Source organism: Adiantum capillus-veneris, chromosome 5 (genome assembly GCF_014529385.1).
Source record: "Adiantum capillus-veneris isolate H3 chromosome 5, ASM1452938v2, whole genome shotgun sequence".
NCBI lineage: Eukaryota > Viridiplantae > Streptophyta > Polypodiopsida > Polypodiales > Pteridaceae > Adiantum > Adiantum capillus-veneris.
In genome coordinates this window covers 114,164,445-114,174,812 of record NC_140935.1, presented here as the reverse complement: position 1 = coordinate 114,174,812, position 10,368 = coordinate 114,164,445, and positions in this window count along the sequence as shown.

Genomic DNA, 10,368 nt, shown 5'->3' with positions numbered 1-10,368 from the left:
TCTTCCTTGGAGTGACCTTCTTGAATGGTCCCATAAAGTCCAGACCCCGTTTCATAAAGACACCCAGTGGTTGGACTGGAGTAAGTGGAGTCATATCGGCTGAAGTTGGTCTGCCCATTCCCTGACATATGTCACAAGTTTTACAAAAACTTTGAACATCAGAAATCAGAGTTTGCCGCCATAGTCCAGCCTGGAGAATTTTCTTTTAAGTAATATCAGCAGAGAAATGTCCTCCAGAATCCCCATCATGCGCCTCCGAAATAACGTGCATTCTGCCTTCCATAGGAACGCACCTTTGAAGAACCCCATCTACTCCCATTCGATAGAGTAATCCGCCTATGATGGTGAACTTCAGACTCTTAATAATCAAAGCCTTCTTCTGATTCTGACTCTAGTTTTATGGGAATCCCTCTTTAGAAAGGAACTGATAAACTTCATACCATTCTGGATATGTGCTTTCCTCAGCTGTTACTTGAAACAGCTCTGCATCCATTGGCTCGTCTCTCAAAGGCATATCAGAGTACCCTTTCATGCTTCTAGAAAATAAATCAGCACCACAATGTGATTTACCGGGCTTATGAAAAATGCGAAACTCAAATTCCATCAGGAACATTATCCATCGGATTAGCCTTCCTTGAATAATAACTTTGTTAATCAGAAATAATAATTCCTGATGATCCACATAAAATTGAAATAGATTGCCCAGCAAATAGAGTCGAAATTTAGTAGCACTGAAAACCATTCCTAAGGCTTCTCTCTCCGTAGTGGTATATCCTTGAGCCTGACTGATTCTCCTACTGGCGAAATATATTGGGTAATCAGTCCTTCCTTCTGGTGGAGCCAATATTGCTCCCATTGCCAGTCATGAAGCATCGACATGCACATGAAAAATAACATCCCAATTCGGTTGTCGAAGGACTAGCTTACTAATAATGGCTTTCTTCAAATCTTGAAAACTCTCCTCACATTCAGCAGTCCAAATGAACTTGTTGTTCTTCTTTGTGAGCTCATACAAAGGTAATGCCTTGGAAGCAAACATATGAATACATATTCTATAAAAGTTGATGTATCCCAAAAATGAACTTAAATTTGATGCCATTTGTGGTGCCTTAGCCTGCTGGACACACTAGATTTTGTCGTTGGCCATCTCAATGCCATTCCTAGACACTGTGTGTCCAAGTAGTTGTCCTTTCCAGACCAAGAAAACAGATTTAAACGGGTTTAGATAGATTTGCTTTTCCTTACAACGTTGGAAAACCATTTCCAGAAAGAGCAAATGCTTCTTTTCAGTTGAATAGACAGTGAAGTTGTCCATGAATATGGCGAGAAATAGGTGAAGAAATTCACTGAATATTTGCGTCATACATCTCTGGAAGGTCGTTGGAGCATTGCAAAGACCAAACGGCATAACCAGATACATGAATGCTCCCCATTCAGTAATAAAAAGTAGTTTTACTCCAGTCTTCAGGAGCAATCTCAAGCTGATTATAGTAGCCACTATAGCCATCCATAAAGCTATATATCTCGTGGCCTACAATCTCATCTAGAAGCATGTCCATAAAAGGTAATGGAAAAGGATCCTTGATGGTTTGAGCATTCAACTTTCGATAATCCACACAAACTCTAAGCTTTCCATTTTTCTTGGGCACTACTACAATAGGAAATAACCAATCACTATTGGCGACCTCAGTGATAAATCCAGCCTTTAGAGGTTATCGATTTCTTCTTTGACCTTCTTAGCGTAATTTGGATTCATTCAATACCATTGCAGTCACACTTGCCTGGCATCCGGTTTCAAAGGTATTCTATGTTGACAGACTTCAGGATCTACCCCTTTTAGATCAGTATGTTCCCATGCAAATACATCCTTGTACTTCTAGAACATGTCTCGGGCTTTTTCTTTCATTCTTGGGTCTAGATGCTTGTTGACTTTGGTCAATCTAGGATTTCCCTCATAACCCAGGTTCCATTCTTCGATTTCCTGATCGCCTGGAAGCAACCAGTTAGGCCCACCTCCCTTCCTTTTGGTTGACTCCTCAGCATAATCCCAGGATGGACCCCTTAATTCTGATCCATCATTCTGAACTTCAATAATTTCCTTAGTGTGTACTTGTTCAGAGGTCATTGGCGCACTGGAATCTGAGAATTTTTCTGTAGAGTCAACTGGTTTCTTTGGCCTTCCAGTTAGCTAAAGTGGTCGTTCTCTAGAATTCAGCTCGCTGAACTGACCTAGAAATTACTTCCTTTGCTTTTCAGCTTGATCTTTGTCAAATAATACTGCATTTTTAGTCAATGGAAAAATATTCATTGCTGCCAGCATCCTCTCAATTTTCTTTACTCCATACTTCTGGCAAAGCTCTTCTGGTCGCAGTGCTTTTCTCTAGCTTCTAGTGTTGTTCGTCTGGATCTGAATTCTTCTACTGGCACCACGTATTGTCAGAGTCTGATAGGCATAGTCGTGAACAGCCTGTGTCGTTCACAACCATGGGCGCCCCAATAGCATCCCATATGCGCCTTGCACATCTAGTACCAAGAAACTGGTCTTGAACTTTTTCCCACCCTTATTTGCATACTTTCTATCATCCCTGGTGCCTGCACAACTCGATGATCGGCCATTCGAACTTTGAAAGGTGTTGGTTTCAAGTTCGTATACCCATCCTTTGTTGAAGGTGTGCCCCCAAGATGTTTATTCGTGGCCCTCCATCCAGTATGACACCAGATAGTGGCTCCCACTGTTTTCTAACCTTGTAATCTACCTGGATCACCGGCACTTCATCATCTCTGAAAGCAGCCAAGTTAACTGCTCTGGCTTCCGCTTCAGCCTTTCTTCGCTGTCTGACGAATTTCGCTACTTCAGGCAAAGTTTTGCTAACGGCATCTAGTTCTAATCATGTCAGTCAGCATCATCTTTGCTTCTTCTGACCTTGGGAGCATGGCTTCGTCGTGAAGAATTCTTGTAGTGGTCTGTATCAGCATCCCATCCAATCTCTTCTTCAATCTCAGTTTCTGTCTCTTCTTTGGCTTTTCTGCTGGAACTGTGACGACTATCCTTACTGCCCTTGGCCCCAACATCCCTGTGTGTGGATCGAGAACTCATGGTCTTGCATTCTTCCCGCTCAGCCCTTTTGCTCTGGGAATGACTGGAGTGCTGGAGTCCTTGGCCTCATCAGCATGACTGTGCTCCTCTCCTGAGCCTTAGTCTCAATCACCGGGTCCTTCTTAGGATCAAACTCTCTTTCTAATTCCTCAAGAATAGGGTCGACGCGGTTGGAATCAGTGCCTAACCGTGTGGATGGTTTACGACCACGACTGGTTTTGAGCGCCATCAGTACAACTGAAAATTCTAACTAGGAGAAGAGTTTTCTGTTCAAAGAGCGAACAGCTCTAACCACCGTGATTGCCAAAATGGAATTGGAGCTGATCTCTTCAGATAGTTGATTCCACTGTTAGAATTTAAAGCTACTGGTAGTTCGTCAGTTCAGTTAGTGAAACTGGAATACAGAACTGAGACTGGACTGAAATAATTAACTGAACTGAAATAGTATACTACGATGAGAGACATACTGAACGACTGGAGAAGTATTTGCAGATTCAAATTAATAGTTCAAGGACAACCAATACCTCTCTATAGCTCAGGGCATTCATAACACCCCTATCCTCTCGGAAAGCACCTTTAGAAACTCACAATTCACCTAGTAGCACATTGCATGCACACACACCACACACACAAACGTGCTCCCCATAGCTACCCACACACATTTCACAGCTTTCGTCAAACCACACACCATTGTTGCACACAAAACCACTCTCTCACTTCCATTATGCACATAAAAAGAGGCCCATGATGGCGCACACACATTCACATCGGCACTACACACAAGCAATAGAAGTAGAGAAGGGGAGCAAGGGCAACAATGTTGCAGAACTGCTATCAAAGCTTCATCATGCTCAAAACACCATATACAACTCACTTACATCAGATGGTGCATCAACATGGTCATCGGGCAAGAAAAACACACAGTTGGGGCTTTGCAGGCACACACCCTTACACAAGAATCCGACCCAAAAACTCACACACTCCTCTCTTGGCTCTTTGCAGGCTCAACGGCTCAAGGGCCTAGCAAAAAAGCATTAAAAATGTACAAAATTTGGCTTATATAGAGGGCCCTCTTTCATTTTTGGGAACTACACTCCTATTGGTCCATTTGGCACCTCAATTTGGAATTTGTTGAAGGGCGGTCTCTTGCTTGATCTCCCATTTGCTATCATGTCGCTAGTGCCCCTAGAATTTTTCAGTTCTTTATTTTTTATTATTTTTCTTCTCTCTTTATGACACCTTTGGAAATTGCCTCTTGGAGTCCACTTTGTCCGGCTCTTTGACCACTCCCTTTGACGGGTTGGCTCGGATTTACTGCCCACCTCACTCTAATCCTCACCATTTTCTTTCTCTCATACCTCTTTCCTCCCAAGCATATGACGCCTCCTTTGAATGCCCTTGATTGGCCTTGAAACTTGTCTTTTACACCCCACTCTCCCTTGCCTCATCTCCAACTCCCCTCACGTGTGGCCTCCCCAAGCACTAGTGAGGTCGCTCGGGGGGGGGGGGGGGGGGTCTCTCCTTCCTCTCTCTTAAAATTTTGGGCCTTGAGTGGCCGTGGGACACCGCCCTTGAAGCCTGCCACCTCACCAATTGCGTCGCCCACCAACATGCCATTGAAGCCAGCCAACTGCCGCGCCACCACCTCAGCATAAAATTGTCAAGTGCTACACCTGCTAGGCTACCCAGCTACGCGCGAGCAGAACCAAGGGTGCCACCGCCTGCAAGCGTTATGACTACAAGATGGGAGCTCACTCTCCCAAGCTTCTCATGCCCAATTCTTATCACACCTCAGCTCTTATAGACCACCCTCACTACTAGTGCCTTCACATGTGGGTCTTCTCCTTTGCCATGTGGCATGCCCAAAACTATCCAGCATTTCAAACTTCCAAAGACCACCAAATTTGCAAAAAAAAACCCTTTTTTCAACCAACTTTACATGGTGGTCATTTATTGCTCACAAGTCGAATTCCTGAGCTGTCAAAACTCAGTAGAAGCTCACATCCTTGACTATGATCCGCTTGGTCCTTGCTGCATTCCAAGATTCCTAGGGCGAACCGAGGCCGCGAACATGGGAAAAAGCATATGTCCGCTCTCCATCGCCAACTGCATCAATCTTTATTGGGCTGTAACTTGGCAACCACGTTTCTGACCATCGAGTTGTCAATTATTGCTGACTCCACATGATATGTACTACCTTCTAGAACCCTGTCAAGGCCCAAAAAACACCAGATGGCATGTCCATCGATGCGACCAAGTTGGCACACACCTAGCCCTTGGCAAACTCTCAACTCACCATAACTTGCACTATAGAGCTCCGATTGACAATCCAAAAAGATCGGCATGCTCCACAACTTGAGCTCTTTACATCTATCCACTCCAATCAGCTTTAGCCACCTCTCCCTACCTGCCCTATCCATCAAGGATCTACAAATTCTTCCAAGTTTGGATTCGAATATTTTTCACACCGGGACTCCATTTGAGGAGCCGTCAAACCCGCTCGTAGCAGATCATGAACACAACATTCTAGGGCATATTCCTAGCACAAAACATGTATCGTTCTACCCGCCACCTTGCTCAACCGGGCTGCCCAACCCCCTACTTCACAGCATTTCTTCCACATGGGTCAAACACTTGGCATTGATATGCCCATCCACTTGTAACCGCTTCCCATAGTGCTGTAGCCCAACACCTAGCCAATCATCCACATAACCTGCCCATAGCATATCCCCACCTCCCAAGCACTCACTTGCATCCAAGAATCTTCAAATAGAGCACTATTGTGCTCACCACCCTATTCACCAAACACTACTGACATATCTGACCCACCCTCCCATCCATGTAAAGTGAGATCCTCCTTAAGTGAAACTTGTATCTACTTGACAACCCATCGCTTAGCTGCACCTACCAAAGTAGCCTTCAACCACCACACATATACCTCTTTGGAAAGCTCAAACTAAACGTGGAAATCTCCATCATCTACTACGGAACATGCCAGCTACACTAGAAGCTCCACCGTCTTTGGCTGGTATTTGAGCAGGTCTTCAAAATATAAACTTTAGGGTTGGAAACTCTGAAAAAGGTATTAACCCGGTCCCCAACCGCACAAAATATTGAAACGATGCATTAGGTTGGGTTCAAAAGAGGCCGATGGAAGAAAAGCTTCGTGCAGGTCTGTTGTCGCCTCTTCTGAACGATGTTGGAGGAAGAAGAGCGAAAAAGACAGGGAGGCTGAGAGAGGCCATCAACTTCTTCTTCTTTTTTTTTGGGGGGGGGGGGGAGGGGGGTCAGAAGAAAATTGGCAGGCCCAAAGGAAGACCTCCTCAACTGTAGTAGCGAATGATTTCTTGCCACGTTGCATTGATGCCCATGTGCAAGTATCTTCCACCGCATTGTCTGAATCAAGCCTTAGCACGTCCTCATCACTAGTAAACACGCCCTTAAAGAGGTGGGATTAATGGTCAGGGATTTAATATTTACGTAATTACCAAAAAATTTGTGTGATCACAAGGTCTTGTTGACATATTTACATAATCACAGCTAACATGATCACAAAGAAGCCGGTTTAGGGTAACCTAGAAACCCACAAAAAGCCCACCGCGGGCTTCTTGTTTTTCAGTGCGGGCCCGCCGAGTTTTTTAATTTTCCCTGCAGGCCCACCGAGAAAACCAAGAAGCCTGATGAGGCGGTAGAATTATATATATAGGGTCCCGGTCGGGCCCGATGGGTGTTTTATTTTGAGCCATCTTTTGTGTGTGTGTGTGTGTGTGTGTGTGTGTGTGTGTGTGTGTGTGTGTGTGTGTGTGTGTGTGTGTGTGTGTGTGTGTGAGAGAGAGAGAGAGAGAGAGAGAGAGAGAGAGGTTACTAGGAAGTTACAAGATCAAGACACCACTTTAACCATTAAAACACAGAGTTAGGGAATACTAAAAAAAAAACTCTTATTGGAAGCCATTATTATGAAAATGCTTGTTTACAAAAAATGGAGAGAGAAAAGATTAAACTTTGGGAGCTTGAGCTAAATTGCAATGTTTTAGCCAAAGGAAGACCCTATTACCTGTCACCATCACCATCAAAACAAACATGAAAAGGTTAGTAGAAAATGGTGGAAGGCAGGTGTCATGGGATTATCCTACATGTCATAGATGTCAAGCTAAAAAAGAACAATCAAAAGCAAGGGTAGGCTACAAACCTGACAGGAAGATCCCATTTGAGCAGAGTGGTGAGAGGGTGTGGTGAGATTTCTCTTTTTTGACAGCTTGTTTGTGAAATAAAAATGTCACCTTGAAAAGGACAACCAAGCCTCCATATTTATAGGCTAGAGAGAAAGAAGGGGAAAACTTCAAAAAGAGAGGGAAGCCTAAAGAGTGCACGGTTAGGGAGGGGTGGAGTGGGGGTAGTGGAGTCTTGATGTTTTTTATTTAAAAATTGGGGGGTGAGGTTGAAGTAAAGGGTAAGTCCATCCAAAATCTTGTTACCCTATGAGCATCTTGGTCTAGGCTCTAAGGGTGCACTAGATTAGCCTTTAGAGGTGGTTTTTGTGTGTGTGTGTGTGTGTGTGTGTGTGTGTGTGAGTGAGTGAGTGAGAGAGAGAGAGAGAGAGAGAGAGAGAGAGAGAGAGAGAGAGAGATGATCGCCTTTGTAGGTACATCGAGAGGAGAGAGGGAGAGAGGGGGTCGTGTGGGAGCGTGCTCTGTATTGCAGTGCACGGCAAAAGCGCAGTACCTAACCACACGACCCGGGTATGTGTTGTGTGTGGTAGCGTGCCTTTTGTCATATTGCACGGCAGTCTATAAGGTACCTTACCACACAATGGGAGTGTGTACGTAAGTTGTTCTATGGAATAGTGCTTACTACGGGGGCATCACCTCGGTGACGCGGGAAAGATGGTGTCCTTGTGGTAAGTATTGGCTTACTGCTTGGGTACTACGGTAACGCGGCGAATCTAGTATCCTTATGATGAGTCAACTTCCCTTCCCCTTTCCAAAAAAACATATGGGCATCAATTGGTAACGCGGCTATATGATGGCGCTTGTTAGAAGCATCTGTTTTTGCATAAATGTGGCGTTCAGGTCGTTAACTCGGCCATATCAATGCCATATAATTTGTATGTGCATGTGCAGTTTATTTTTGTAAGTATTAAGTGTATGAAACACTTGGTCGGTAACGAGGCCGTGAAGAGTATTTTATATACAAATGTTTGAATTGTTTGATATTGTTGTTTTTAAGTGTTGTCATGAAAATTTATACTAGCTAATCATATTCAAAAGAATGATTTATTCATCAATCATCATCACTATTTTAAATGTTGCATTCAAATAAGTTCTATGTAAGAAAGTATATGCACACAATTTGCATGGTGAATATTCATTTTTATCTTTTTAAAGAGCAAGACGAACTTCTTTGCAATTTCCTAGCCTGGTTTGTATATTTTCAATGTTTTAAATGAGCTAAAATAAAAGTGACAATATGTACATCAGGATGCATGTGTCTTCCACGAGGCTTTATTTTTAAAGTGAATCGAAATTTTTGAATTGTTTTGGATTTTTAACATGTTTAGTTAGATCTGGAAAATTTTATTAGGAGTGGCTTATTTTTATTGCATTTTACACGAGTAAACATACCATTTTAACGTCAAAATGGGTATCAATCTGAATAAATATAATCTTGCACAAATTTTTGAAGTCTTTAAGTCAGTGTATGCTTTGTTTGAACTAGTGTAAGAGTGCACGGTGAAAAATACAAGTTAAAAATTCTTAGATGGAATGTTTATAAACTACTTGTTTGCTTTGCATTTTACACTCTAAACATTGCATTTTAAAGTGAAAATTATTTCCAATGTTTATCGATATATTCGTGCACATTTCTTAAAGTCTTCAAGTCATGGTTGTGGTTTGTTTGAATTAGTGTAAGAGTGTTAGTGCAATGTGCAGCCATGAATTTGTATTTGATATGGCTTTTCTTATTGTCCAGTGCTAAAATGACGCCAGATCAAAAGAAAATTATTATGCGTGCCATTCGAAAAGAATGTATTTTGACAATATCATCATGTGCAGATGGTCGCATACAGTAGATTAGTGAAAGCGACGTTTTCATCAAAGACTTCACTAGCGATATAGGAGAACAAGAACGGAGGTTGCGAGGTGAAGGCCAATATGAGTTATTGATACCAGCAAGGATTTGAGAATTTGACCCCCACCACAAGGTTAGGACAGTGTTGGGAAATATGAAAGTCTGTTGAAGAGATTTAAAGGAAGATATCCCTCCTACGTGCGATATGACAAAATTAGAGCTCTGGGACAAATTATGGGAGGAGTAGAAGGTCAAGATGAAGCATGTGAAAGCTCAAGACCAAGCCTCCTTACCCAAGAGATTGAGGATGGCCCAAAGGCATCTCTTTATTTCCAGACCACATTACATACGTGGAAAAATGCTACAAGGGAGGGAGTGAGGCAAAATTTGAATGCTTCCAGATAGGAGCAAGGAATACAAATGCTTCACCCCTCCATTGTAAGATGCATTGGCTTTACCACCTAAGCCCCGTGGATCACAATATTTCCATACTACAATGGGGGAACCTTGGGCGACATGATGTGCCACTTGCCATTTGCCCACGGAGCATTCAAACGCCACATGCATATGCTACAACATGGCTGGAGATCGTTGCCACCAGCAAATCTGCGCTTACCAGAGATAGAGACAACGCGGATCAAAGCATATGCTTGCAATTTGTCACGCCTTAATTGATGGCGTTGCGGCTGCTCACTCAACTGGTATAGTGCACAACGACCTACACCCATTCAACATAATGTTGGACTTTACTCGCACAAATAAACCCCGTGTTGGCATCATTGATTGGGGAATGATTCTCTGAACACCAGCTAAGTGCGTGTCAATTAATTATCTGCATCCAAGGGGACAGTCGGACCCTGTAGTTTTGGAGGCACAGAAAGCAAGGGAAGCAGAGATTGCAAAGCGATCATGGATTGCTTCAGAACTATACGATCCATGGTGCATAGATGCGTACACAAAATCGAGCAATATTTATGCATTGGGTTATCTATTCGACATGTTGATAGATTTTTGGAGTGCAAGTAGGAAAGTTTATTTTCCAGAAGAAGTATTTTACCATCCCGACCAAGATATTATGAGGACCATTCATATTAAAGTAGACTAATAGATGAAGTTAAGAGAGCGGAAAAATAGAAGAAACGCTTATGATGTTCTGATATTTTTCAAAGAATATTTAAAGACGGACCCTAATCCTGTCCAAC